The sequence below is a fragment of the Oryctolagus cuniculus genome, chromosome 12 (genome assembly GCF_964237555.1).
Source record: "Oryctolagus cuniculus chromosome 12, mOryCun1.1, whole genome shotgun sequence".
NCBI lineage: Eukaryota > Metazoa > Chordata > Mammalia > Lagomorpha > Leporidae > Oryctolagus > Oryctolagus cuniculus.
In genome coordinates, this window is record NC_091443.1 from 64979947 (window position 1) to 65006097 (window position 26151).

Genomic DNA, 26151 nt, shown 5'->3' on the forward strand with positions numbered 1-26151 from the left:
AAAAAATGCATTGCACAGGGTGAGAGCAGTATGACCTCGCTCCTGCGGATTGTTAACACACAAAGCCAAACTCAGTAGCCCACGGATACGTACTACAGCACAGCTCCAAAACGGAGCATCAGCCGAGGAGCCGGGCGGCCTCTGGGCGTGTGGGGAGTGTGGGATGCAAGGCAGACTGCCCGCAGTGTCTGGAGGAGAACAACACATTAGGCACAAAGCAGTTGGCAGACTCAAGTTTCCTCGCACCTGGCGAACACATGTCAGGGGGGCAGTTGGACAAGCAGATCAGGTTCAGAGCCTTTTTAAGTAAGAACGTGACATACAGAAATGCTGAGCTGCCATGTGCACTCCCCGGAGGGTGGCACGTCTGGCCCGGGTCGTCCACATGTTCACTTCCCACTCTGCCGCCCGGCGGCACACCCTGGCCGCTGGGCAGTGCTCGGGCTGAGGGCTGAGGGTGCCTTCACCTCCTCCAGCAGCCAGAGGGGAACGGCACACACGGCAGGACGCCAGAGCTCAGAGTTAAGATCCACCCTGAGTTCTGTCCCTGCAAGGCTGTGACAAATGGCCTCCCGGGAAACCTAAGCGCTGCTGTCGCCGGACATGGACTTGGGTGCAGGTGGCCTGGGCCACAGCAGGGAGATTCTCAGCAGAGGAAGTGACGCACGGTCCCCTGGTGCTGGGTGGCTGCCCGGGAGCTGCCCCAGGAGGCCCTGCACGGAGCTGATCCACTCATCACTTCGCCCAACCATTCCCTCCCTCCCTCAGTCTCCCTGGGGGTTGGAATCAGGTCCCCGGGGGCTGGGAAACAGGAGAGAGCAGATGTCCCACCCAGGTGCACACTGGAGTGGATGTGAGTTGCCTTTTGCCGGAACCCTCCTGTTGGGTGGGGGGGTGTCCCTTGTGGGCCATAGAACCTGAAGGTGTGACATAGTTGCCTGCCCTGCCCCTTAGCAGGTGAGGGGCCAGGTGGGAGATGTAGAATTAGACATCCTCCATTTCCTTCCACCAGCGTGGGATGCTGCACCCTGAAGGGAAGCTGCAAAGCCATTGGGAGAGAACAATGGAATCACGGGGAAGGCAGTTCAGGGGAGCGGCTAGGACGTCCCTCGGGACACCTGGCTACCACATCGGAGTGCCTGGGTTTGAGCCCCACTCTGCTCCTTACTCCAGCCTCCTGCTATCTTGCACCCTGGGAGGCAGCAGCTGATTGGCTCCACAGCCTGGGAGGCAACAGTTGATTGGCTCCACAGCCTGGGAGGCAGCAGCTGATTGGCTCCACAGGCTGGGTCCCTGCCACTCCACCTGGGAGACCTGGACAGAGTTCCTGGCTCCTGGCTTTGCATGGTCCAGGCCCTGTTGTTGTAGGCCTTTAGGGAGTGAATCAGTGCAGGGGAAATTTCTCTGCTTTTCAAATAAATAACTAAAAACTTAAAGGGAGGTATTCATGGCAGTGGTGGCTAAGCTGAGAGTCTGATGGTGGAGGCTTCCCCCTGGCCCTTTCCCGAGCCTAGTTCTCGCTTCTTCCCCCGAATCTGTGAGCAATCTGAGATTCCCAACATCGCCCTCAGTGCCAAAAGAAACTCCTCCCACCGGGCAGAGAAACGCAGTGCAGCTGTCAGCACCTGTGCTGGTGCCCATTCAGCCAGGACATCACTCCCGCTCGGGGCCCCTTCAACAGCACATGCGCTCCCACCTTAGCTTCAGTTTGGTTTCTCATAGTGAATTCAAATGCCTTTTAAAGCTTCCCTCCCAATGTGGGGACGGAATGAGAGCTTACTGGGAACGGCTGCCAGATGTGAGTTTGCCGCACGTGCAGGCGAGGCTTGGGGCCACGGTCTCCTGTTTCAGTCACTATGCAGGGCACAGGAGGCAGAGCTCTGTCACCCAGCAGGTGGAGGGCGGAGGAGGAATGCTGGTCACACGTCAGGGAGCAGAAACCACCCAGGGGCTGGGAAGAGAGCCGGGACCACGCAGATCTTTCCAAGTTACGACTGTGATTTTACCGTTTTTAATCATTATAAGTGTTTAGTTCAGCGGCATTCACTACACTCATAGTGCTGCCAAACCATTACCACCACCCAACTGCTAACCCATTAAGCTAACTCCCCTGGGGCCGGCGCAGTGGCGTAGCCATAGCGGGTAAAGCTGCTGCTGTCTGCAACGCCGGCAACCCATATGGGCGCCAGTTTGTGTCTCGGCTGCTTCTCTTCTGATCCAGCTCTCTGCTAAGGCCTGGGAAAGCAGCGGAAGATGGTCCAAGTGCTTGGGCCCCTGCACCCATGTGGGAGACCAGGAAGCTCCTGGCTTTGGCCTGACCTAGCCCTGACCACTGTAGCCATCTGGGGAGTGAACCAGCAGATAGAAGATCTCCACCCTCCCCGCCCCACCCAGCCCCACAGCTCTGACTTTCAAATAAATAAATAAATAAATAGATAAAATCTTTAAAACAAACAGTAACTCTCCAGTGCCTCCTCTCCCCACGCCCTCAGTAGCGTACAGGAGTGGAATCGGGAGTCACGCAATGTTTGTTCTCCTGTGACTGCTTACTTTACTCTGCGTGACGTCCTCAAGGCTCACCCATGGTACAGCATGCGGCAGAATTTCCTTTCTCTTTAAGGCTGACGAGGTCTTCTCGGTTCTGAATCAGGAAGGAGTCAGGCACCAAACCCCTAGTTCCAAACGTCCCGGCTGCTCTACCTTTCACTCATCGGCTCTTTAGTCTGCCTCCCACAGGGAAACAGTGGCTCAGACAGACCTAGGGACCGCCGACTCTCAAGGCATGGTGGTGCTCGAACCAGGCAAAGGGGCTGGCTGCAGTTTAGACTCCCAGGCCCCTTCCCAGAGCCACAGGGGCTGGGCTTGATCTGCATTTTAAGCTTCCCAGCTGACTGCGACGTGTGGTGAAGTTTAGGACGGCCGTGGAGAGTGAACACTTGGCGGGCACAAAACGGCACATGTTTGTGTTCTAGCTGGTTAGCAAACAAAACAAAAGCATTTAAAGTGATTCCAAAAAGTTCCCAAGAGTTGGTTAGATGGGGCATCGCAGAATTGAGGAAACCCAGAATTATGCTCATTTAAAGATGGATTTGAGCCGGCGCCACAGCTCACTAGGCTAATCCTCCACCTTGCGGCACCGGCACACCGGGTTCTAGTCCCGGTCGGGGCGCCGGATTCTGTCCCGGTTGCTCCTCTTCCAGGCCAGCTCTCTGCTGTGGCCGGGGAGTGCAGTGGAGGATGGCCCAAGTGCTTGGGCCCTGCACCCCATGGGAGACCAGGATAAGTACCTGGCTCCTGCCATCAGATCAGCGTGGTACGCCAGCCGCAGCGCGCCGGCCGCGGCGGCGGCCATTGGAGGGTGAACCAACAGCAAAGGAAGACCTTTCTCTCTGTCTCTCTCTCACTGTCCACTCTGCCTGTCCAAAAAAAAAAAAAAAGATGGATTTGAAAATCCACAAAGTGGGGCTGGGTTGTGGTGCAGTGGGTTAAGCCGCTGCCTGGGATGCCAGCATCCCATTTGAGTGCTGGTTCAAGTCCTGGCTTCTCCATTTCCTCAGGCACCCAAATATGGGATGCAGGCATGCAAAGTGTCTTAATCACCAGGCCAAGTGCCTGCCTGGGTGATGGTGCTGCTTATACAAGTTTATACACTTTTCACAACTCATCAAACAGTACAATTAAAATCAGTGCATTTTATCATAGAAGTTATTTCAGGGAACTTCAAAAAGTTTATGGAAAGATGGAATTAAAAGTTTATTTTAGGGTTGGCATTGTGGCATAATAGGTTAAGATGCCATCTGCAGCGCCAGCAACTTATAAGGGCGCTGGTTCGAGTCCTGGCTGCTCTGCTTCCTATCCAGCTTCCTGCTAATGTGTATGGGAAAGCAGCAGGGGATGGCCCAGTTGCACCTGGGCTCCTACACCCATGTGGAAGACTCAGAAGAAGCTCATGCTCCTGTGTTCTTATTTTATTTTTATTTATTTATATATTTTTTTGACAGGCAGAGTGGACAGTGAGAGAGAGACAGAGAGAAAGGTCTTCCTTCCGTTGGTTCACCCCCCCCCACAATGGCCGCTGTGGCCAGCGCACCGCGCTGATCTGAAGCCAGGAGCCAGGTGCTTCCTCCTGGTCTCCCATGGGGTGCAGGGCCCAAGCACTTGGGCCATCCTCCACTGCACTCCCCGGACACAGCAGAGAGCTGGCCTGGAAGAGGAGCAACCGGGACAGAATCCGGTGCCCCGACCGGGACTAGAACCTGGAGTGCCAGCGCCATAGGCATAGGATTAGCCTATCGAGCTGTGGCACCCGCCATGGCTCCTGTCTTTGGATGGCCCAACCATTGAGGCCATTTAGGGAGTGAACCAGCAGATGCAAAACCTCTCTCTGTGGGTCTCTCCCTCCCTCTCTGTAACTCTGACTTTCAAATAAATAAATCTTTTTTAAAAAGTGTATTTTGGGGCTGGTGCTGTGGTATAGTAGGCTAAGTCTCTGCCTGCAGAACTGGCATCCCACATAGGCGCCGTGTTCATGTCCTGGCTGCTCCACTTCTGATTCAGTTCTCTGTTAAAGCCTGGGGAATCAGTAGAGGATGACCCAAGTCCTTGGGCTCCTGCACCCAAGTGGGGGAAGCTCTGGGCTCCTGGCTTTGGATCAGCCCAGCTCCAGCCATTGTGGCCATTTGGGGAGTACACCAGCAGATGGAAGACCTTTCTCTGTCTCTGTCTCTCTCTGTCTGTAACTCTACCTCCCAAATAAATAATTTAAAAATTTATAAAAAAGAAGAAAAGTGTATTTCAGTGCAAAGACTTTTTTAAATCCATACACAGCTTCCTCATGAGACACATTTTCCATGAATTCTGTGAATAGCCCTCTGCGCACGGCTTTACATCTTCTGCATCAGGGACCAGGCTGCGATTTTCCAGCTCCCAAAGCTTTGGGGACCTTTTGCAAAGATAAAAATAGTATTTTTAAAGAACTGGACTGATTGCACTGTTTTGCTCCAGACTAATGTAAGATCTACTTGAAGATCTTAAAGAACTGAAACTTCTATAATTGAATGAATAAATATTAAGATATATCGAGCAGGGTTGACGCTGTGGCATAGCAGATAAAGCTGCTGCCTGCAGTGCTGACATCCCATGTGGGCACTGGTTCGAGCCTTGGCTGCTCCACTTCCAATCCAGCTCTCTGCTATGGCCTGGGAAAGCAGTGGAAAATGCCCCAAGTCCTTGGGCCTCTGCACCTGCGTGGGAGACCTGGAAGAAGCTCCTGGCTCCTGGCTTCAGATCTGTGTAGCTCCGGCCATTGCTGCCAATTCGGGAGTGAACCAGTGGATGGAAGACCTCTCTCTCTCTCTGCCTCTCCTTCTCTCTCTGTGTAACTCTGACTCTCAAATAAATAAATAAATCTTTTAAAAAAACCTTCTGCATCAAAATCAACTTAACTTGCCACAAACTTTCTGAGATGCCCCACTAATCGAGTACAACTGACTTACAAAGTAAAAACAAATAAGGACAGGAAAGCTCCAGGTCTGCTCAGCTTGCTTAACGAGACCCATTTCCCTGCCTGCAGAACGGCCCAGGGAGCCCAGCCGTATTTATCCAGAGGCCGGGCCACTCATCTGGAAGCACAGGAAGACGAAGGCGGCTGAGGCGGGAGCCCTACCCTTTAGAAGCAGTGGCTGCGGGAGCCGCTCTAAGAGCCTCTTGTAAAATTTGGCTCCTGGCTGGAACTCTGGGGGCTGTGTGATTTCACAAGTATCCCGCCTTCTGGCTAAGGTGGCTCTCACGGGGGGCAGAAGAGGAGTGAGAAGGCTCAGTTTCTGACAGTTCCACTGAGGCAGAATGCAACACAGCCTGGGGAGTGCACACACCTGTGTCTGTGTGTGTGTGAGTATGCATGTGGGGAAACGTGTGTGCAGAAACCCACACGTTACAGGACCATTCCCATGGTGCTCAATATATTTTTTAAATATTGGTTTGTTTATTTGAAATGCAGAGTTACAGAGAGGCAGAGGCAGAGGCAGAGGCAGAGGCAGGGGGCTTTCATCAGTTGGTTCACTCCCTAAATGGCTGCAACGGCTGGAACTGGAACAATCCGAAGCCAGGAGACAAGAGCTTCTTCCAGGTTCCCCACATGGGTGCAGGGGCCCAAGCACTTGGGCCATCTTCCACTGTTTTCCCAGGCCACTGCAGAGAGCTGGATCAGAAGACCAGCAGCCAGGACTTGAACCGGTGCTCATATTGATGCCTGCACCTCAGGCAGTAGCTTTACCTGCTATACCACAGCTCCAGCCCTGCTCAATATATTTTTAACATTTATTCATTCAATTATAGAAGTTTCAATTCTTTAAGACCTTCAAATAGATCTAACGTTAGTCTGGATCAAAACAGATGCAATCAGTCTGGTTGTTTAAAAATACAATTTCTATCTTTGCAAAAGGACCCCTAAGCTTTGGGAGCTGGAAGAGACACTTTGTCCTGGGGAAGATCACAGCCTGGCATTCCTGCCTCCACATTCTGGGAACAAAGGGAGGGGGCAGGAAGGAAGGGGCCCCTTCCACCTAATCAGGTGCTTCCCAGCGGGCCATGGAAAGCGGGGTCCTTGGTCCTCCATCCCCGCAGGAGGGAGCAGGTAAGTGCCGGAGCGAGGCCCTGAGCAGTCACAGTGACGTTCTATTTTTATTAGAACAAGAGGAGGAAGAAAGTGCCTCAAGTTCTTCCCAGAGCCAAGTTCCTAATCACACTTAAACAAGGCGTGTGTCAACAAAAGAATGCAGGACAATGGGAGAAGCCAGAACTGCGGCCAAGGTCCCCCAGCCCACGTCACTCCCTGCACCTTTGGGGTGGGCAGGCCGCCAGCCTGGCTGAGCACAGCCAAGACTCTGCCCAAACCTCTCCTCTCAGCCAGGGCTCTCCCTGCCCCTCCTGGGGCGAGCAGCCCCTGGTCCAGGCTAGGCGGCATGCCCCTGCCCAGCACTGCCTGGGCTGCCCTGCGGGCTTGACCCCACGGTCCCAGGCTGCCTGTCCACGCTGGTGTCCAGCAGAGGCAGGCACATGGAGAGCGCGGACCCTGTCCCTGGTGAGTGCCCTTCCTGTCCCCAGACTTGCTCCTCTCCAATGCAGCCCTCGGACAACTCACCCCAGGTTGCACAGAGCTAATTTCCCACACCGTGAGTGCCTCTGCTCCCTTCTAGAATAAATGTTTACAGAACAAATTCTCCATGACAGGCTTCTGCCTCACTTCTTTGGCCTTTTCTCAGTCTCTCTCTTGCTTTTTTTTTTTTTTTTAAAGAATTATTTTATTTATTTGAAAGAGTTACAGAGAGAAGTAGAGCCAGAAAGGTCTTCCATTTCGCTGTTCACTCCCCAAGTGACTACAACAGCCAGAGCTGAGCTGATCTGAAGCCAGGAGCCAGGAGCTTCTTCCAGGTCTCCCACATGGGTACAAGGGCCCAAGGACTTGGGCCATCTTCTACTGCTTTTCCAAGCCATAGCAGAGAGCTGGATGGAAAGTGGAACAACTGGGACTTGAACCAGCTCCCATATGGGTTGCCAGCACTGCAAACAGGGGCCTTAGCCCGCTGCACCACAGCACCAGCCCCTCTCGCTTTTAAAAAAGATTTATATATTTATTTATTAAGTCATTCATTTAAATGGCAGAGAGACAAGGAAAGAAAGAGAGAGAGAGAGTGAGAGAGTGAGAGAGAGAGAGAGAGATCTCCTATCCTCTGGTTCACTCCCCAAATGGCTGCAACAGCCAGGGCTCAGTCAGACCGAAACCAAGAATCTGGGACTCCATCTGGGTCTCCTATGTGGGTGGCAGGGGCCTAAGCTCTTGGGCCCTTCTCCGCTGCTCTCTCTGGTGCATTAACAGGGAGTAGGATGGGAAGTGGAACAGCTGGGACTTGAACTGGTGCTGATATGGGAGAGCAGCATCACAGGTGGAGGCTTAACCTGCTGTGCCACAGCCAGCCCCTCCCTGCCCACTCCTCGGAGCACTGGGCTCTTGGCTGTTCCCCAGAGTACCCTGCGCTTCCCTGTGCCCACATCTTCCAGCTGGGAGTGCCCCTCCCCCTTCTCCATCCCAGGAATGGTGCCTCCACCCAGTGGCCTGGGAGCAGGGCCAGGCCTTCATCATGTTTGCAACCCCACAGCAGAGGCTTTGCGCTGTCCCAGTTGGTTCTGACTCGCAGGTTCGTTTGGGGAGCCTAAGACGGAAATGCCAGGACAGCAGACTCCAGCCTCAGTCTGCTCGCCCCCACGCCCCGCGGCTACCCGGGACTGAACAGCAGTGCTTAACAGCTTGGCTTTGCTCCTGCAGAAGTTAAAACGGAGCTGCCCCGCTTCTGGCATTCAGCCCAAAAGATCGCAATCGGGGGCCCCACGGGAGACCTGCACCCACGCTCACTGCAGCAACACTGACAGCAGCCACGACGTGGAAATAGCCCGGGGGCTGCTGGAGGAGGGAGAGGACGTGGCTCTGCACCCTGTTCAGCCCTGAGAAGGGAACAGCGGGCAGTTGTGACAATGGGCATAGCTGCAGTGACGCGCATGATCTGCTGAACCACAGGTGTGCTCGCCGGCAGAGACCCCTGCAGCCGACACCAGAAGACCTGCTAAGCAGAGTGGATCTAGCCTGGCAGTCAAGAGGCTCACGTCCCCAGTCGGACTACTTAGGTCAATTCCCAGCTCTGGCTCCTGACTCCAGCCCCCGGGGGCCGCAGCGACGGCTCAGGGAACTGGGTTCCTGCCACCAGGAACCTGGACTATGTTCCCAGCTTCCAGTGTCAGCCCCAAACTGGCTCTAGTTGTTGTGGGCATGTGGGGGCTGAACCTGCAGATGGGAGCTCTCTCCTGCCCTCTCTCAAATATGTAAATAAAAAATAAAAACTTGTCAAGAGGATAGACCTCATGTCAATTTTTTTTAAAAAATTATTTATTTGAAAAGCAGAGCATCAGTGAGAGAGGGAGAGATCAATAGAGCAGGAAAGAAGGAGAGTGGGACACGGACACACACACACACACACACACACACACACACACTTCCATCTGCTGGTTCACTCCCCAAATGCTGCAACAGCTGAGCCTGGGCTGAACTGAAGCCAGGAGCCTGGAACTCCATCCTGGTCTCCCATATGGGTGGCAGGGGCCCAAGTGCTTGGCCATTAGGTGCTGCCTTCCCAGGTGGGTCAGCAGGGAGCTGGATCTGAAGCCCAGCAGCTGGGGTCTGAACGGGTATTGCAGTACTGGATGCCAGCATAGCAAGCAGCCGCTTAACCTCTGTGCCCCAATGCTGACCCTGAAGTGTTCTCACCACGATAAAATAATACAATAAGTCCGGTGCCACTGCTCAATAGGCTGATCCTCTGCCTGCGGCGCTGGCACACCAGGTTCTAGTCCCGGTCAGGGCGCCGCATTCTGTCCTGGTTGCACCTCTTCCAGTCCAGCTCTCTGCTGTGGCCCGGGAGTGCAGTGGAGGATGGCCCAAGAGCTTGGGCCCTGCACCTGCATGGGAGACCACGAGGAAGCACCTGGCTCCTGGCTTCAGATCAGCGCGGTGCACCGGCCGCAGTGGCCACTGTGGGGTGAACCAACGGAAAAAGGAAGACCTTTCTCTCTGTCTCTTTCTCTCTGTCTAACTCTGTCAAAAAAAAAAAAAAACAATAAAATTGTTCAAGTGAATTGATCTGAACAACACGTGTAACTGATATTTAGCAATCAGAGAATTTAGTTGCTTAAGTAGTGAGATGAGGTTCTAAGCCAGGTGACACTGACCACAGGATGTGTGAATCATCGCAAATATCAGACGCCTGGGCTCAGGCAGCTGCCTTCGCGCCACTTTTGGAGGCACTCACTCCAGGCAGGCATGTGCAAGGAGTCTGCATTGTTCCCAGGCTGTTTACTTAGCAGCTGGAAAAGGCGGCCTCTGAGAAGGTCACTGATGTGGAGAGCAGGATGGCTCTAAACGAAGATCCACAGCAAATGCTGCCTCGGGTCTCGCTGCATTCCTGCCCTGCCCGAGAGCTTTCTAGCGGTATGTGGGTGCATCTCGGGCGATCCCGGGGCACGCACACCAGGTAGCGCTATACTCCCCCACGTTTCAGAGACTCCAAGAGGTGGAAGGACTCAGGGGCGGAGCCATTGCTGGGGGCGGGGGAGCTGGGACTCAGGCCCAGCGGCCGCGACTCCAGAGCCTGCATCCTTATCCGACGCACTGCACCGTGGCTACAGCAGAGGGCTGGGCAGGGGTGCTTTTTATTTTCTTTTTTTTTCAATTTGTGGCTTTGGAAGCATTCCACAATGAGTATATGGTTATATTGATAATAAAAAAGAAGCAGGATGTAATATTCTGACAAGATGCCACTGGGCTAACACTGAAGAGGTGATTACTCCCCTTCTATAATGGCGTTCTCAGGGGACAGGCATTTGGCCTCGTGGTCAAGATGCCCACATCCCGTGCCTGAGCTCCAGCTCCGGCTCCTGGGTGCAGCTTTCTGCTAGTGCAGATCCTTGGAGGCAGCAGTCCCTGCCCCCAGCACGGGAGACCTGGACTGAGTTCTGGGCTCCCAGCTTTGGCTTGGCCCAGCCCTGGCTCTTGTGGGCATTTGGGGAGTGAACCAGAGGATGGGAGATCTCTCTAATAAATCTTAATATACATAAAATGGTGTTTTCAGCAGTGTGTGGGGGGGGGTTGATGCCAATGAATTCCCGGCACTTTCCAGCCAGAGGCTGTGCACAGCCTTCCTCCCTGGGGAGAGGTGGCCTCCGGTCAGCTCCATTTCCCGAGCAATGGGAACAAGCTGATGAGAACACAAGTCAGAGTGGACCACCTTTACTGCCCTCTCTGCTCCCACGCTCGTGTAGCTGAAGCCCTCCTCCCCCGCTGGACATGGAGCCGCCTGGCCGCAGGGAGAGCCAGCAAGTCTGCCCGGGGAGAACAGGACGCTGTGGTCCACACTCTGCCCAGGAGGCCCCCCGGAGAGCATCCCCTTTAGTAGAGGTCCAGTGTGAGTTGGCCCCAAGGTCTCTAGCTGGTGGTGGCCACCTCTGAGCGGATGTCACAGGCTATGATCAAACTCAAGGTGGCTGGTGTTCCCAGTCCCAGGGTGTGGCCTCTGAACATACAAACATTTAAATAAAAATTTTAAAAAGCCAAGTACCACATGCCTATTTTTTGTTGTTGTTGTTTTGTTTTAAAGATCTATTTAAGAGAGAAGAGATAGAGACAGAGACCGGGATCTCTTCCATCCACTGGTTCATTCCCCAAAGGCCAGAAGAGTCAGTCTGAAGGGCTGGAGCTGTGGTGTAGTGGGCTAAGCCTCCACCTTCGGTGCCTGCATTCCATATGGGTGCCAGTTCGAGTCCCGGCTGCTCCAGTTCCGATCCAGCTCCCTGCTAATGCACCTGGGAAAGCAGCAGAGGATGGCTGCTTTGGCCCCTGCACCTGTGTGGGAGACCCAGAGGATCCTGGCTCTTGGCTTCGGAGTGGCCCAGCTCCAGCTATTGCAGCCATCTGGGGAGTGAATTAGCGGATGGAAGACCTCTCTCTGTCTTTCCCTCTCTATATAACTCTGCCTTGCAAATGAAGAAAAAAAAATGTCAGTCTGGGCCACTCAGGGCCACTCAAAGACAAGCGTGAGGAGCTCCACCCAGGTCTCCCACGTGGGCGGCACCTGGGTGCATCAGCCGGGACCCTGACCAGCACCCTGCTGTGGGATCCAGCGTCACAAGCAGCCCCTTAACTCCCTGAGCCACCCGCTGGCCCCACAGTGGGCTTCCTGTGCTTTTCCCTCTGTCTCCTTTTCCCACCCCTCCCCCCTTGGGGTTCCGTGCAAGATCCTGTAAATCAATGTCTCTGTGCCTGTTTCCTCATAACATAAACAAGGCACCCTCACAGTCTGTCCCTCCTTTCCCGTGCGGGACGCTGTGACCAGCACGCCCGGCTGGTGGCTGGGCCGCATGTCCCCGGGCCCCTCCAAGAGAGCCACCCCTCCATAGCCTCACACAGGCGAGGGACAGGGAGAGGCTCCCCGTGAATATTCAGCCCAGTGAAGTCGGCTCTCACAGTCAGATCTTATTTTCCATCTCAGATTAAGCAGGTTAAGAAGAGGCCTGTTTCAGGAGGACTGGGCCCAATACCACGGGTGGGCGAGGTGGGGACAATCCCCCGAGAACAACCTGCAAGCCGCAGAGCCTGGCCTCACTCCTCACCTCACCGGGCCTCAGCTTCTGCACCTGCAACACGCATCAGGTCTTGGGAAGTCTTTCCAGATCTTAAGCTGTGGCAGCCATAGACGGTGGGTCTGAAGAGTAAGTTTCTGAGAGCAAAAGTCAGTTTCTCAGGGAAGCCAGTTCAGCTGAGCACCTGTATAGTCAAGCTGTAACTGATGACCGTGCCGGGGGAGAGTGGAAGGCCTTCAGGGGCCGGCGGTCGGCACCACGCTCACGATGCCACTCGGCACGTCCGCGTCCCTCACTGGGGGGCCGGCTGCAGTCCCAGCTCTACTCCTGATTCTGGCTTCCTACTAACGTGCGTCCTGGGAAGGCAGCAGGCGATGTCTCAAGTGTTGAGTCGTTGCCACCCCTGTGGGAGACGGGGGTGGAGTTCCTGGCCAACAGCCCTGGCCTGGCCCAGCCTCAGATGTTGTGGGCGTTTGGGGGAGAGAACCAGCAAGTGGAAGATCTCTCTATCTTGCAAATATATAAAAATAAGTATCTTTTAAAAAAAGAATGTAAAAACCTTCAGATGGCCAGAGGAACACAGAATGGCTAGCTCCAAATGATAGAATTACCAAGTGATTCTTGGTATTCTGTCCCCTGGATTCACGTGCTACAGCACTGGGGCCAATTCCAAGGTCCTTGGATGTCTGCACGAGAGTAATCAGTTGCCCTGAAAGTTTAATTTTCTGGTTGTTTAATTCCAAACAATTCTATACTGAAAGAAAATGCTAGAGGAAAGAGAGAATTCCAGACTCTCAAGATGTTTAAGACGACATCAAGTTCAACCTCCTGCTGCATTAGAATGAACGGAACCTGTGTCACGCACGTGGAAACTGCCCATTCCTCATTTTCCGAGAGGGCTTTGTGTACGTCAGGCGAGAACATCTCACACAATGCGTCCATAAATCAGGCAGAGTGAGCTTGGCCAGCAGCGCCTGGACTGCAGTTGCTTGAGGCAGGCTGCCAGCCACAATCGGACTCCACCCGAGCGCGAGGCCAGGCGAGGCGTCGACCCTGACCATGCATCTTGTCAGCCTGCGGTTCAGGAGGGCAGGAAGTCATCCAGAGTGACGGCCGTGGGAGCAGCACTTCTGACCCTGGCCGCCCCGCCCTGGCCTGGCCCTCCTCTTCAGCACCCCAGCCGAGCATCTGGACAGCAGCTGGCTGTGAAGTCAGCGCCAGCAGCTCCCGGGCTCCTGCAGCCAGCCCATCCCTCACAGATGGACAGATCAAGTCAGTGGGGACTGTGGGAGTCCACTCTGAGCTCCCAAAGGCCACGTGGCTACCAAGCGAGTTTCAAAATGGTCAGGCGACTTGGAAAGGCTTTTTTTTTTTTTTTTAAGATTTGTTTATTTAAAAGGCAGAGTTACAGAGAGGCAGCGAGAGAGAGAGAGAGAGAGAGAGAGAGAGAGAGAGGGGTCTTCCATCCACTGGTTCACTCCCCAGATGGCCACAATGGCCAGAGCTGTGCCAGGAGCCTCTTGCTGGTTTCCCATGTGGGTGCAGGGGCCCAAGGCCTTGGGCCATCTTCTACTGCTTTCCCAGGCCACAGCAGAGAGCTGGATTGGAAGTGTAGCAGCCAGGACTCAAACCAGCACCCATATGGGATGCCAGCACAGTAGGTGGCAGCTTTACCTGCTATGCCACAGCGCCAGCCCCGGAAAGAAAATCCTTTTAAAAGGCTTGTGAACATGGAAAGATGCTCCACCATCGAGAGTGAGAGATGAAAACTAGAATGACAGTGAGATGCCACCTCTCAGATTTGTGGAGAAGAAAGCAGCTGGGGATGCCGGGGCCGGGGCGGCTGTATGGGGACAGACAGGCCGTGCACCGCTGTGGGGTGTGGACACTGCACTTTGCAGAGGGAGTTCTAGCCCCAGCAATTCCACTTTCAGAACAGTCAGCTCCACCCGCCAGATCACTCCCCAGATGTCCACAACGGCGAGGCTGGGCCAGGCCAGCGAGCTGGGAGCCTGCAACTCAATCCTGGCTCCCCCTTGGGTGGCAGGGACTCAAGGACTTGCACCATCACTACCGCCTCTCAGGGTGCACCAGAGCACGAAGCCGGAACTGGAAGAACTGGACGAGAACCCAGTCACTCCAATACTGCACGGTCTTGCTCGCCCGGCCCAAGACCTGCCCTGACAGCGGCACGTATTTTTACTGGCCCCCGTTTCATCTGTTTTTAAAAAATTACCAAAATAAAAACTGCATGTGTTGTGTCAGCATGCCTCTGTCAAGCTAATTCACACACGCATGGCTTCACATGTGTGTATGTTTAGTGCGGAGGACACTTCCTGCCTATTCTTAGGGTGACATGTTCAGCCTGGTGGTCAGGAAGCCAGTTACAGCCCAGGTCCTCGGGCTCCTACCACTGTGTGGCAGACCAGGACGGAGCTCCTGGCTCCTAACGTCAGCCTGGCCCAGACCTGGCTGTTGTGGCCATTTAGGGAGTAAATCAGCTTGTAGACGATCTCCCCCCACCCCCTCTCTCACCCACAACCATGTCTCTCTGAGTGTTCCACATTCCCAGTGGCGTTCTGACTGCAGGCCCTGTGCAACTCCTCTCTCTCCCTGTGCTCCTCTCTCTCCCTGTGCTCCTCTCTCTCTCTCCCTGTGCTCTTCTCTCTCTCCCTGTGCGCTCTCTCTGCCTATGCCATTCCTCTCTGCATAGACAACCCTGCCCTTCAGCCCGTGGGAAGGGCTGGTCATGAGGAGTTTACCTCACACAAGGGGAGTGAGGTTGAACGTATGAAAGTGCAAAGGAGGAACTTTATAAACAACCCCTTCTTATTTGCACTAGTGGTCCTGTGTATCTGGGTTATGGTGGGCAGCAGCCCCAGCCATGGCTCCCTGCCCAAGGGCTCCGAGGTTCATGACAGCAGGCACCCAGGGATGCCTGCGGGGCAGTCACCTCTGCTGTGCTGGGTCTCCCAGCCTGCCATCATCTTCTGTCACTTGGCCTGGGGGTCAGGCTGTGTCGGAGTCCACAGGAACAGAGGCTTGGCGCTGTCCCATCTCCTCAAGGGGCTCCTGCAGCAGGACCCTGCACAGGCAGCTCTGGGCTCTGGCCTGGCACCCAACCTGGGGCAGGAGGCAGCTTCAACAAGCTCCCCAGGGGTCCCTGCGCATGGGCTCCTGAGCAGAGGGAGCTGGTACCAAACAGAAGAAAATGACGCCGATAGTCCCATGCTGAGGGAAGAGAAAACCAACCACATGGACCCACAGAGAGCGGCCGGCCAGGGGCCACTCCGCTCCTGCCCGGTTCAAGGACCCCCGGAGGTTCACAGCGGAATTTGGGTAATCAGGAGGTTAACAATGACGACCTTTGATGGCTTCCTGCTCTGCTCAGAACCCAGCTGCCGTACCACCTCAAGGCCCATAGCGCCACCTGCAAGCTCCAGACCTCAGCACCCCCCGCTCCCTGGCTTCCCGCCAGCTCCAAGCCTCCCCCAGCCGGCCAGCTCTGAGGCACCTTCTGGCCTTGCCTAGGAGCTCCTTCATCCAGGGGGACCCTCCTCCAGCTCTCTGCCAGGAGAACCCGCCAGCGTTTATGTCCAGCCCAAATGCCACCCCCTCAGGGGGCCCTCCCTGATGAGCCACCGAGTGCAGGGACACCCCTGGCTGTGGGGCGTGGCCACAGTGGCCCGTGAGTCTGTTGCAGGTGCATTTGTCCTGTACGCCCCATGAGGGTAAGGCGTGGGGAAAGGTGTTGCCACCTGGTGCTTAAGAAGCCGCCCGGCAGCTCCCAGCGGAGCGAGGCGCGCACGGCCGCCATTCAGCGTCAGAAACCTCCCCTTTCCACTGTCCTCTGGACAAGAGTGCTGGGTGGTATGCAGTGTCTCCCCAAGAGATCACCTTCTTTTCTCTCTCTCTCTCTCTCTCTCTCTTTTTTGACAGGCAGAGTGGACAGTGAGAAAGAGAGAGACAGAGAGAAAGGTCTTCCTTTTGCCGTTGGTTCACCCTCCAATGGCCGCTGCGGCCAGCGCACCGTGTTGATCCGAAGGCAGGAGCCAGGTGCTTCTCCTGGTCTCCCATGGGGTGCAGGGCCCAAGCACCTGGGCCATCCTCCACTGCACTCCCTGGCCACAGCAGAGGGCTGGCCTGGAAGAGGGGAAACTGGGACAGAATCCGGCGCCCCGACCGGGACTAGAACCTGGGGTGCCGGCGCTGCAGACAGAGGATTAGCCTATTGAGCCACAGTGCTGGCCTACCCCCATGGGTCATTTCTTAAAAATTTCTTTGAAAGGTAGAGAGAGAGAGAGAGAGAGAGAGAGAGAAGGAGGGAGAGAGAGGAGGGAGAGAGAGAAGGAGGGAGAGAGATTGATTTTGCTCTCACTGGTTCATTCCCTAAGTGACTGTCACGGCCAGGGCTGGGCCAGGCTGAAGCCAGAAGCCAGGACTTCCATGTGAGTGTCCCATGTGGGTGGCAGGGATCCAAGCCCTTGAGCCATCTTTGCTGCCTCCAGCAGGAAGCTGGAATAGGGAGCGGAGCCCAGACTCGCACCCTGGCACTCCAGTACGGGAAGAGGACATCCCGGAGGCGTCTTCTGGGACTAGCTACCGGCCTTGCTACGTGACTGTGGGTAAATTACTTAACCCTGCTGTGCAGGTCTTCTCTTCTATAAAATGGGATAATTGTTCCTAGCTCACAGAGCTTTGGGGATGAGCAAATGAGCCAACAATATATAGAAAACACGGAACAACACACAGGCAAGCATCAGCTACGACTAGCACTCGGAAGGGTAAGCAGCAAATGTCCTCTCTGGGCTCTGTCCGGGCTTCCTGAGGCCAGGGAACGCCGGCTGGTCATGCTGCTCTGCGGGCAGACCCCCGCCCCCCATTCTAGTTCTGTTTTCATTTAGAAGTCTAGGTCTTAAGTGTGCATTCATCATGATCAATTATGCCTTTGAAAGATGAACAGAAACTGAAAACAGGGCCCAGCGAGTGCCGCCTGCATCCCAGCCATGAGGCGCGCACATTTGGGGAGGCGCAGCGACACTCGTGGTGTGGAATTTCCCGTGGCACCAGCGGGAATGGAGTCAGCAAACTTCCCTGAAACAAAGGGAAGCCAGGATTTCCTGCCAGAGGCTCAAGCAGCGGGTGGCGGCCAGCGCCTCCCAGCCCAGCCTCAGCCCGGCTTAGCGCTGGCTGGCAAATATTCCTACTGTAGCATTCATAATAGTCAAACAAAGTTAGAAACAACCAAAACGCCCACCAGCTAACGAGCAGATAAAATCCGTTATGTGCATTCAGTGGAATATTATTATCCAGCCAACGAATCACCAGGGACCCCCGCCATGGCTTTCCTGTTGTTGCCAGCTCCAAACAAGGCACAGTGACCGTCACTGAAGTTAAGCTCTCAGTATGGAAACAGCTCCACAGCCCCACTCTGGCCCCTTGGTATTCCACGCAATCTTTCTGACGACAGCCAGCCTCCTGCATGTGCACCCACATCCCAGCCCCGCGGGCACCTTTTATCCCTCTAACGTGTCCTGCACTCATGCATCCTTTTGGTTCTTGCACGCAGTCCAGTGTCCAGCAGAGAGAACGGTGAGGGCAGTCACGGTCGTCTCTCCCATGCTAGGCGTCAGGCAGGCACCTGGTAAGAGCCTCACGCACCTTCTCCCTTCCTCCCCACGCTGGCCTGTGACATCCCGGCTCTGCTGCTCCGTGAGCTCGCCCAGTCCTCCTGCCCACCTCCGAGCACAGGGAACACTTTATAAGGACAGAAATACACATCAGCAGGGTAGAGCTCAGCGTTCAGAAATCAACCTCACATTTACAGCCCCATTCAGTGTTGAGAAAAGGGAGTCGAGATAATCCAGTGGGGCAAAGACTTGTCTTTCCAACAAATGGTATTGGGACTGGAATTCCACATGCAAAAGAATGAAACTGGACCCCTCTCTCACACCATATACAAAAGCTGACTTAAAAGGAAGAACTAAAACCATGAAATCTCTTCAGAAAAAACAACGAGGAAATCTTCATGACCTTGGGTTAGGCAAAGTCTTCCATGTGGGCACCTGTTCCAGTCCTGGCTGTTCCACTTCCAATCCAACTGCCTGCAGATGCGCCTGGAAAAGCAGCAGGAGACAGCACAAGTACTTGGATCCCTGCCACCCACATGGGAGACCTGGAATAAGCTCCTGGCTTTGGCGTGGTCCAGCCCTGGCTGTTGTGGCCATCTGGGGAATGAACCAACGGATAGAAGGTCTCTCTCTCTCTCTCTCTCTCTCTCTCTCTCTCTCTGCCTCTCTGTAACTGCCTCTCAAGTAAATAAATAAATCTTTTTTAAAAAGTCTTTAAAATAAAAAAGTGACAACAGAAAAAAATAAACTGAATTTCATAAAAAAATTGTACTTCAGAGGATATCATCAAGAAAGTGAGAAAAAAAACCTACAAAAGGAAGGAAATATTTGCAAATCAGGTATCTGACTAGTATACAGAATATACAAAGAACTGGTACAACCCAAAATAAAAAAAGACAAGCTATTTTTAAAATGGGCAAAAGAGCTGCAAAGATACATCTCCAGAGAAGATAAACAGAGGCCCCAGCACATGAAAAGATACTCCGCACCATTAGACTTCAGGGAAATGCAAATCAAACCACCCTGATGAGGGTCAGCACTGCGGCAGAGCAGGTCGGGCCACCACCTGTGATGCCAGCATCCCACATGGGTGCCAGTTTGAGTACCTGTTGCTCCGCTTCTGACCCAGCTCCCTGCTAATGTGCCTGGGCAAGGCAGCAGAGAATGGACCCAGCACTTGAACCACTACTGCCCACATGGGGGACTCAAGTGGAGTTCCTGGCTCCTGGCCTCTGCCCGGCCCAATCCCAGCTATTGCAGCCATTTGGGAAGTGAACCAGTGGATGGATGGTGCCTCTCTCTCTCTCTTCTTACTGTAACTCTGCCTTTCAAATAAATGAGTTGATCTTAAAACATGCACACACACACACTGAGATACCAGTAACAGTGGCTAGAATAAAAAAGACAGAAAGAACAAGTGTGGGTGAGGGTGTGGAAAAACTGGAACCCTCACACACTGCTGCTAAAAAGTTAAATTGGGGCAGCCACCATGGAAAACAGCCCGGCGGCTGCTCCAAGGGTTAAACGCTGAGTCACGTTCTGACTCAGCAATGGCACTCCTAGAGAGATGGAAATGTGTATACATACAAAAACTTACAAATGTTCCTACTGTAGGATTCATAATAGTCAAACAAAGTTAGAAACAACCAAAACCATCAGCTAGTGAGCGGATAAAATCCGTTATGTGCATTTAGTGGAACATTATTATCCAGCCAGAAAGGAGAAAGAAGCTTTGCCACTACAACACAGGCAAACCTTGACAACGTGGTGTCACATGAAGAAAGCCAGACACCAAAGGCCACACACTGCCTGGGTCTATTTATGTGAAACGTCCAGGATCGGCAAATCCCGACACAGAGAGCAGAAGAGTGGTCGCCTAGGGCTGGGGTGAGAGAAGGGGGAGTGGCTGCTAATGTGTATAGGGCTTCTTTCTGGGCGAGGACATGTTCTAACATTAACTGTGATGGTGGTTGCAGAATTCGGAGGATGTTTAAAGAGAGAGAATGCAAAGTTAAAAAAGAAGAACAAAGAGCCCTTAGCAGCTCACTTCATGCCCCTGTGGGGAGCTGATGGGCTTGGCTTCCCTGGCCCCTACACGCAGTGGGCGGGCTCCCAGGATGCACTGGGTGTGGAGCAGCTTATCAGTGCCGTGCATCCATGGCACCTGGGCGTGAGCACTCTGTGCACGGTCTGTGTCTCACTCATTTTTATTTTATTTGAAAGGCAGAGTGACAGAGTGAGAGAAGGAGGGAGAGGGAGCTTTTCCATCTGCTGGTTCACTCCCCCATTGGCCGCAAAAGCTAGGTCTGGGGGAAGCCAAAGCCAGGAACCCAAACTCCGTGCTGGTCTCCCACATGGATGGCAGGAGCCCGAGTACTTGCACCATCATCTGCTGCTTCCCAGGGTCAGTAGCAGGAAGCTGGATAGGAAAGGATGCTAGCATTGCAAGCAGCTGCTTAGCCCACTGAGCCACAACACCGGCCCCTCACTCATTTTAAATCCTGGCGTCCAGAACCATGCTTGGCAGCAGGCAAATGGTGTACATGTGTCTGAATGGGTCACCTCCAGCACGTCCCTAAGAGTGCCCACGTCTTTTTATAGCAGACTGCGAAAATGAAGGGATGCCAAGTCCTCTCACACACACACGTCCACCTGATGTGTCAAAAATGCTTTCCAATCATATATTTTAAAAATCGGTCAATTAACGATTTAGCTCTTTTCCACTTCCAGAGAGAACTTGAATTTCATATTATGAACACAAAACTGAGCCCTCGAAAACTCTCTGACCTTCAGCAACAACAACACAACAATGCTGACGGTAGAAACAGCTAAGCTTAACTGAGAACTTACTACATTTTAAGCTGGGTACTATTTTGCATTTTCTAAGTGTTTTTTTTTTTTTTCCCAAATTTATCTTCTTTATTTGAAAGGTGGAGGGAGAGACAGAAAGAGATCTTCCATCTGCTGGTTCATTACCGAAATGGCTGCAACAGGCTGGGCTGGGCCGGGCTGAAGCCAGGAGCTGGGAACTCCATCTGGGTGTCCCACGTGGAGCAGGGTGCTTGGGCTGCTCTGCTAGGCACGTTAGCGAGGAGCTGGATGGGAAGCTGAGCAGCCAGGCCCGGAACAAGCGCTCTGATCCGGCATGCTGGCAAGGCCGGCGGTGGCTTGGCCGCGTCCACCTCGTGGGCTCAGTGAGTAACTGCTGACTGAGTCCGTGTCTGTGTAGGCAACGGCTTCCTTGTGGAACTACAGGTGCAGCAGTGACAGCCTGGATGCCACACCGGCTGCAGCAAGTCCAGGACGGGGATGGTCCCGTGCTCACCTGCACGCCCCCAGTTCCTGCCTGGGGACCTGGCTCCCAGGAGCTCATCACTCCTTCACTGCACTCGTTCATGACTGCAAACAACCTGGAGAGCAGTTCCTACTGGTGTGCCTCCAGGCTCGGCCTTAGGCCCCACCCGCTCAACTGCTGCATCCCGGAGGGAAGACAGGAGGACACGCTGATGAAGCCCAGGGATGCCTCGAAGCTGCAAGGAGCCAGTGGACAGGGAGAGGAGCCAAGAGAGCCCTAACTGCTGTCAGGTCAAAAGACCAAGACACAAAACAGAAGATCTGGCCAGCGCCGTGGCTCAATAGGCTAATCCTCTGCCTTGTGGCGCCGGCACACCGGGTTCTAGTCCCAGTTGGGGCACTGGATTCTGTCCCGGTTGCCCCTCTTCCAGTCCAGCTCTCTGCTGTGGCCAGGGAGTGCAGTGGAGGATGGCCCAGGTCCTTGGGCCCTGCACCCCATGGGAGACCAGGAGAAGCACCTGGCTCCTGCCATCGGATCAGCGTGGTGCGCTGGTTACAGCGGCCATTGTGGGGTGAACCAACGGAAAAGGAAGACCTTTGTCTCTCTCTCTCTCTCTCTCTCACTGTCCACTCTGCCTGTAAAACAAAAACAAAAACAAAACAAAAAAAACCACAAAACCAAAAAAACAAAACAAAAAAACAAAACAAAACAAAACCAAACCAGAAGATCAGGAAACCCTGGCCCAACCACAGGCTGGGAGCCAGAGGTAGCAGCAGCACCTGTGATGAGGGCTGGGGTCCGGTGAATTCAGGCGACCACAGTGTGCAGTGCTATGGAGAAGCTGGGCAGGCCCTGCGCCACAGCGGTAACTGCGGGGCGAGCAGAATGAGGGTGTGGACAGTGCTGCTTCGCAATCCAAGCCCCCGGCCCCGGCTTTAATTTTAGTATTATTTCCTACTCTTACGGGTAATACTGGCAGAAGAAGTTCTGGACATCCTTGTTCCCGGGGGTACGGGGCAGGCCCCTCTCAGCAACTCAGAGAAATTCAGTGCCTGCACCTACAGCCCTCCACTGCAGCCCCGCCCAGCAGCTGGGACCCCTGGCCGCCCGCAGCTCTCCCTGGGCTTTCCAAAGGGTCTCCACTGGTTGGAGCCTGGCTGGCAGCTTGCTCCAGGCCTCGACCTGCAGGAGCAAAAACACACCGTGTATGCGAGTGTTTTCCTCTCAAACCCGTCTGACGTTCCTAAGGCCCTGGAGGGGAAGTCAGTCTTATCTGGACATCTCTAAACGTCCTCTCTTCCTTCCTGCCCGGGCTTTAAAATCCGGTCTTTTGTCTCTACAGCTCATCAAGCCTGTCAAGTCGATGTGTTGGCACTTCCCTGGCGACGGCTCCCGCATTCATCAGAGCGTGGGTTCCAGGCCCCACTTCCCCTCGGTCAGCTCTTCTGGGGTCTGATGACTGCCAGCAGCCTGTCCGCACTGCTAGGTCACATTCCTGCATTCCCAGGCCTTTCCTTGGCACTGCCAAGCCTAGGAGACTTGGGGATGTGTGTGTGCAGCCGTGGAGAGGTTCATCAGTGATTCAGAAGCTTCTGTTATTGTCTGTTATCCGTGGGATGTGCTAGGTCTTCCTGGCTTCACAGACTGTCATCTATTGCTTTTATTAGTGGCATTCTCTGCCTTTTCATTTTCACCATCTTGCCAGCTCTCTGCACTGACTTGTGATGAATAGGCCGGGACTAACAGAGACAGGGCTCAGGCCTCAGGAACACACTCTCTCAGATTTTCATCTGACAAGCTGTCGTGCAGGGAGAGCAAGTAGATCTGGTGAAAAGTTCAAATCCAGGTTTGTTTTTTTCTTCTAGAGTTACTTACACTTTTAAAAGGGAAAAAGTGGGGGAGCTGGCGCTGTGACATAGCAGGTTAAAGCCCCAGCCTGCAGCGCCAGCATCGCATGTGGGTACTGGTTCAAGCCCTGGCTGCTCCACTTCTGATCCAGCTCTCTGCTATGGCCTGGGAAAGCAGTGGAAGATGGCCCGAGTGCTTGGGCCCCTGCCACCTGTGTGAGACTTGGATGAAGCTCCTGGCTCCTGGCTTCAGCCTGGCTTAGCCTCAGCCATTGCAGCCATCTGAGGAGTGAACCAGCAGATGGAAGATCTCCAACTCTTGACTTTCAAATAAATAAATAAATGAATCTTAAAAAAAAAAAAAAAAAAAGGTGAGGCCAGCAGTGTGGCGTAGCAGGCAAAGCTGCCATCTGCACTGTCGGTATCCCAAATGGGCACCGGTTCAAGACCTGGCTGCTCCACTTCCAATCCAGCTCTCTGCCATGGCCTGGGAAAGCAATGGAGGATGGCCCAAGTGCTTGGGCCTCTGCACCCATGTGGGAGACCTGGAGGAAGCTCCTGGCTCCTGGTTTCGGATCGGCCCAGCTCCAGCCGTAGCAGCCATCTGGGGAGTTTGGCAGGTGCTTGGCAGCCACCTCCTCCCACGGCAATGCCTCTCCCCTGCTGGCTCAGAGGCCAGGATCTGCTCGGTCTTCCTGAAGACTAGAGGCTTCAGCTGGCAGCTACCCCTGGGAAGCTGCCCGTTCTCCACATGTAGCACCTTGTCAAAAAGTCTACCATGTCCACTCCCCAGGTGTCAAGCCTGGGCGCCCATGTGTCCAGGGGTGGTGGAAAATTCTCACCACCGCCGCCAGACCCTGCTTTTCCGGAGGCATGATTGGCCAGTGCTGGCTTCTGTAGGCTCATGAATGAGTTCAGCTTTAAATGAGATAATATATGTCCAACAACTAGCACAGTGTAGACACAGAGGAGGGACGCCCAGTACCGGGGGGCAGTTACACTGCTATCAACCCACACCTCCACGTGGAGGAGGCACGCACTTGCTGAGGAGGACTTGGTGCGGGGGGTGGGGCGTCATCCATCGGCTGCACAGGGACAGGCGGGGAGGACTGCACAACACCTGCCAAGTCCTCGGGGGACGTTCTCCTTGCCCGTGGGGCCTCCGTGTACCTGGTCTCCCGTGCAGCGGTGACACTGACGAGGATGGAGGGGCAAGCGCTTGAGAGCAGGTGGCACCATGTGCGGGAGCTGGGGCTGCAGCAGCTCTGAAACACGGCTCATCTGCTGGAGCAGAGCGTGTCAGCTGACTCCAGCTGCCGAGTCTGCTTCAGTGCTGTGTGGCCACCAGGCCGGGGAACCGGCTGTGGTCTACAGAGCTGGCATGACCTGCGGCGTCTGGGCCCTCCCCCAGCAGTTGCTGTGTCCGTCAGAGCGGCAGGGACCAGCGGACTGGCTTGAGCTACATGTGCTATTTCTGTGCATAGGATGTGAGCAAGCCCCCGCCACAGTCAGTCACCGCAGGATGTGAGTCAGATTACATTATAAAGCGTTGAAAGGAACCCATCTTCAAAGCATTCTGAAGGCATTATGCCACGCCGCAGCACGGCCGAGCAGGAGCTGCAGGTTAAAGGACACTGAGATGACCAAGCACAGGAGCGGCGCTGAAGAACACGGGCGGTGAGCGTGGCCAGAGCCCCTCAACAAAGAGAAACAGACACCGCGGAGAGCAGCTGCCAGAGGCCTTAAGCTCTGGAGATGAAAAGAAAGACTGACCAGGGCCACAGAGCTCTCTTTGATCAGATGAAGCAGAAGGAGGGAAATAATACAGACAGCTCAGAAAAGCTGTGCAATGGGCTTTGCTTTATTGTCCTGTTTTTTTGTTTGTTTGTTTGTTTGTTTGGTTTTTTAACCTGAAGAACAATTTTTGGGGGGCCAAATTAAACATCTTAACCTGGTCCTTAAAAACAACAGTGGGGAGGCAGGTGCTGTGGTGTAGCGGGTAAATCCACCGCCTGCAGTGCCGGCATCCCATATGGGCACCAGTTCGAGCCCCGGCTGCTCCACTTCTGATCTAGCTCTCTGCTATGGCCTGGGAAAGCAGTGGAAGATGGCCCTATACCCGTGTGGGAGACCTGGAAGAAGCTCCTGGCTCCTGGCTTCGGATAGGCCCAGCTCCGGCCATCGGGGCCATTTGGGGCATGAACCAGCAGATGGAAAACCTCTCTCTCTCTCTCTCTCTGCCTCTCTGTAACTCTGCCTTTCAAATAAATAAATAAATCTTAAAAAAAAAAAAAATGGAATGACCTGAACACATTGGCACGGAATGATGTCAGAGATAGATTGCAGTGGTAAAAAGTCAAGTTGCATAAAATATGTGTGGTAAAATTAAAAAAAAAATACACCAAGTCAACCCCACTTCTGGTGAAAATGGCGCATTTGCAAGTGAGTGCACAGGAGTCTCTAAGGAGCCAGGGAAATCCATGAGCTATTGTTCACGACAGCGAGACTCTCTTACACCACTGTTCACCTCAGGATCCCTTATAGCAACATCGATTGCTTTTGCAACGGAGCACAAAGCCAGCGAAGGTATTTGTGAGAGGAGAATCGTAAGAGCCCGGTCGTTTCTGTTCAGCTGGTCCTCCGTAGCTACGGGCGCCACATCTGCTGACTCAACCAACCACGCACAGAAAACATTTGGGAAAGAACTGTGTACTGAACACGTCCAGAACTGTCTTCTTGGCAGCATTCCCCACGCGATACAGTTCGACATCTATATACATGGCGTCGACACAGGGTCTCACGTACCGGGAGCAAGGAACATGCAGGACGTGTGAACCTTGGGCGCAAACGCTACACCGTTTTACCGAGGACTCTGAGCACCTGCAGAGACTGGTACCTGACAAGGGCCCGGACCCAGACCCCGTGGATCCTGAGGGGCGGCTGTCACTCACTGCCAGGTGCTCGGAGGCCCCGAGTCAGGGAGGGCCTCTGCTCAGGGCGGCCCCGAGCTCTCGGAGACTGCACGCAGGCCGCAGAGTGGCCATTTCTGCAACGCCACAAGAAAGCAGGGCTCCCGGGGGCCAGAGCCCCTCACCTGGCTCTAACTGCACTTCTGCTGCGTGAGCTGAGGACAGGGCCACTGTGACCCCAGACAGGTGCTGCGCAGCCTTGGCACGCAGTGTGTCCCAACAGAACC

General features: G+C 54.2%; 1 protein-coding gene across 1 annotated transcript in view; it reads right to left on the reverse strand.

Moving 5' to 3' along the window:
* The window catches only part of EHD4 (EH domain containing 4), a 75797-nt gene that overhangs the window by 18679 nt on the left and 30967 nt on the right, over positions 1-26151 (reverse strand). The window lies entirely within an intron of this gene.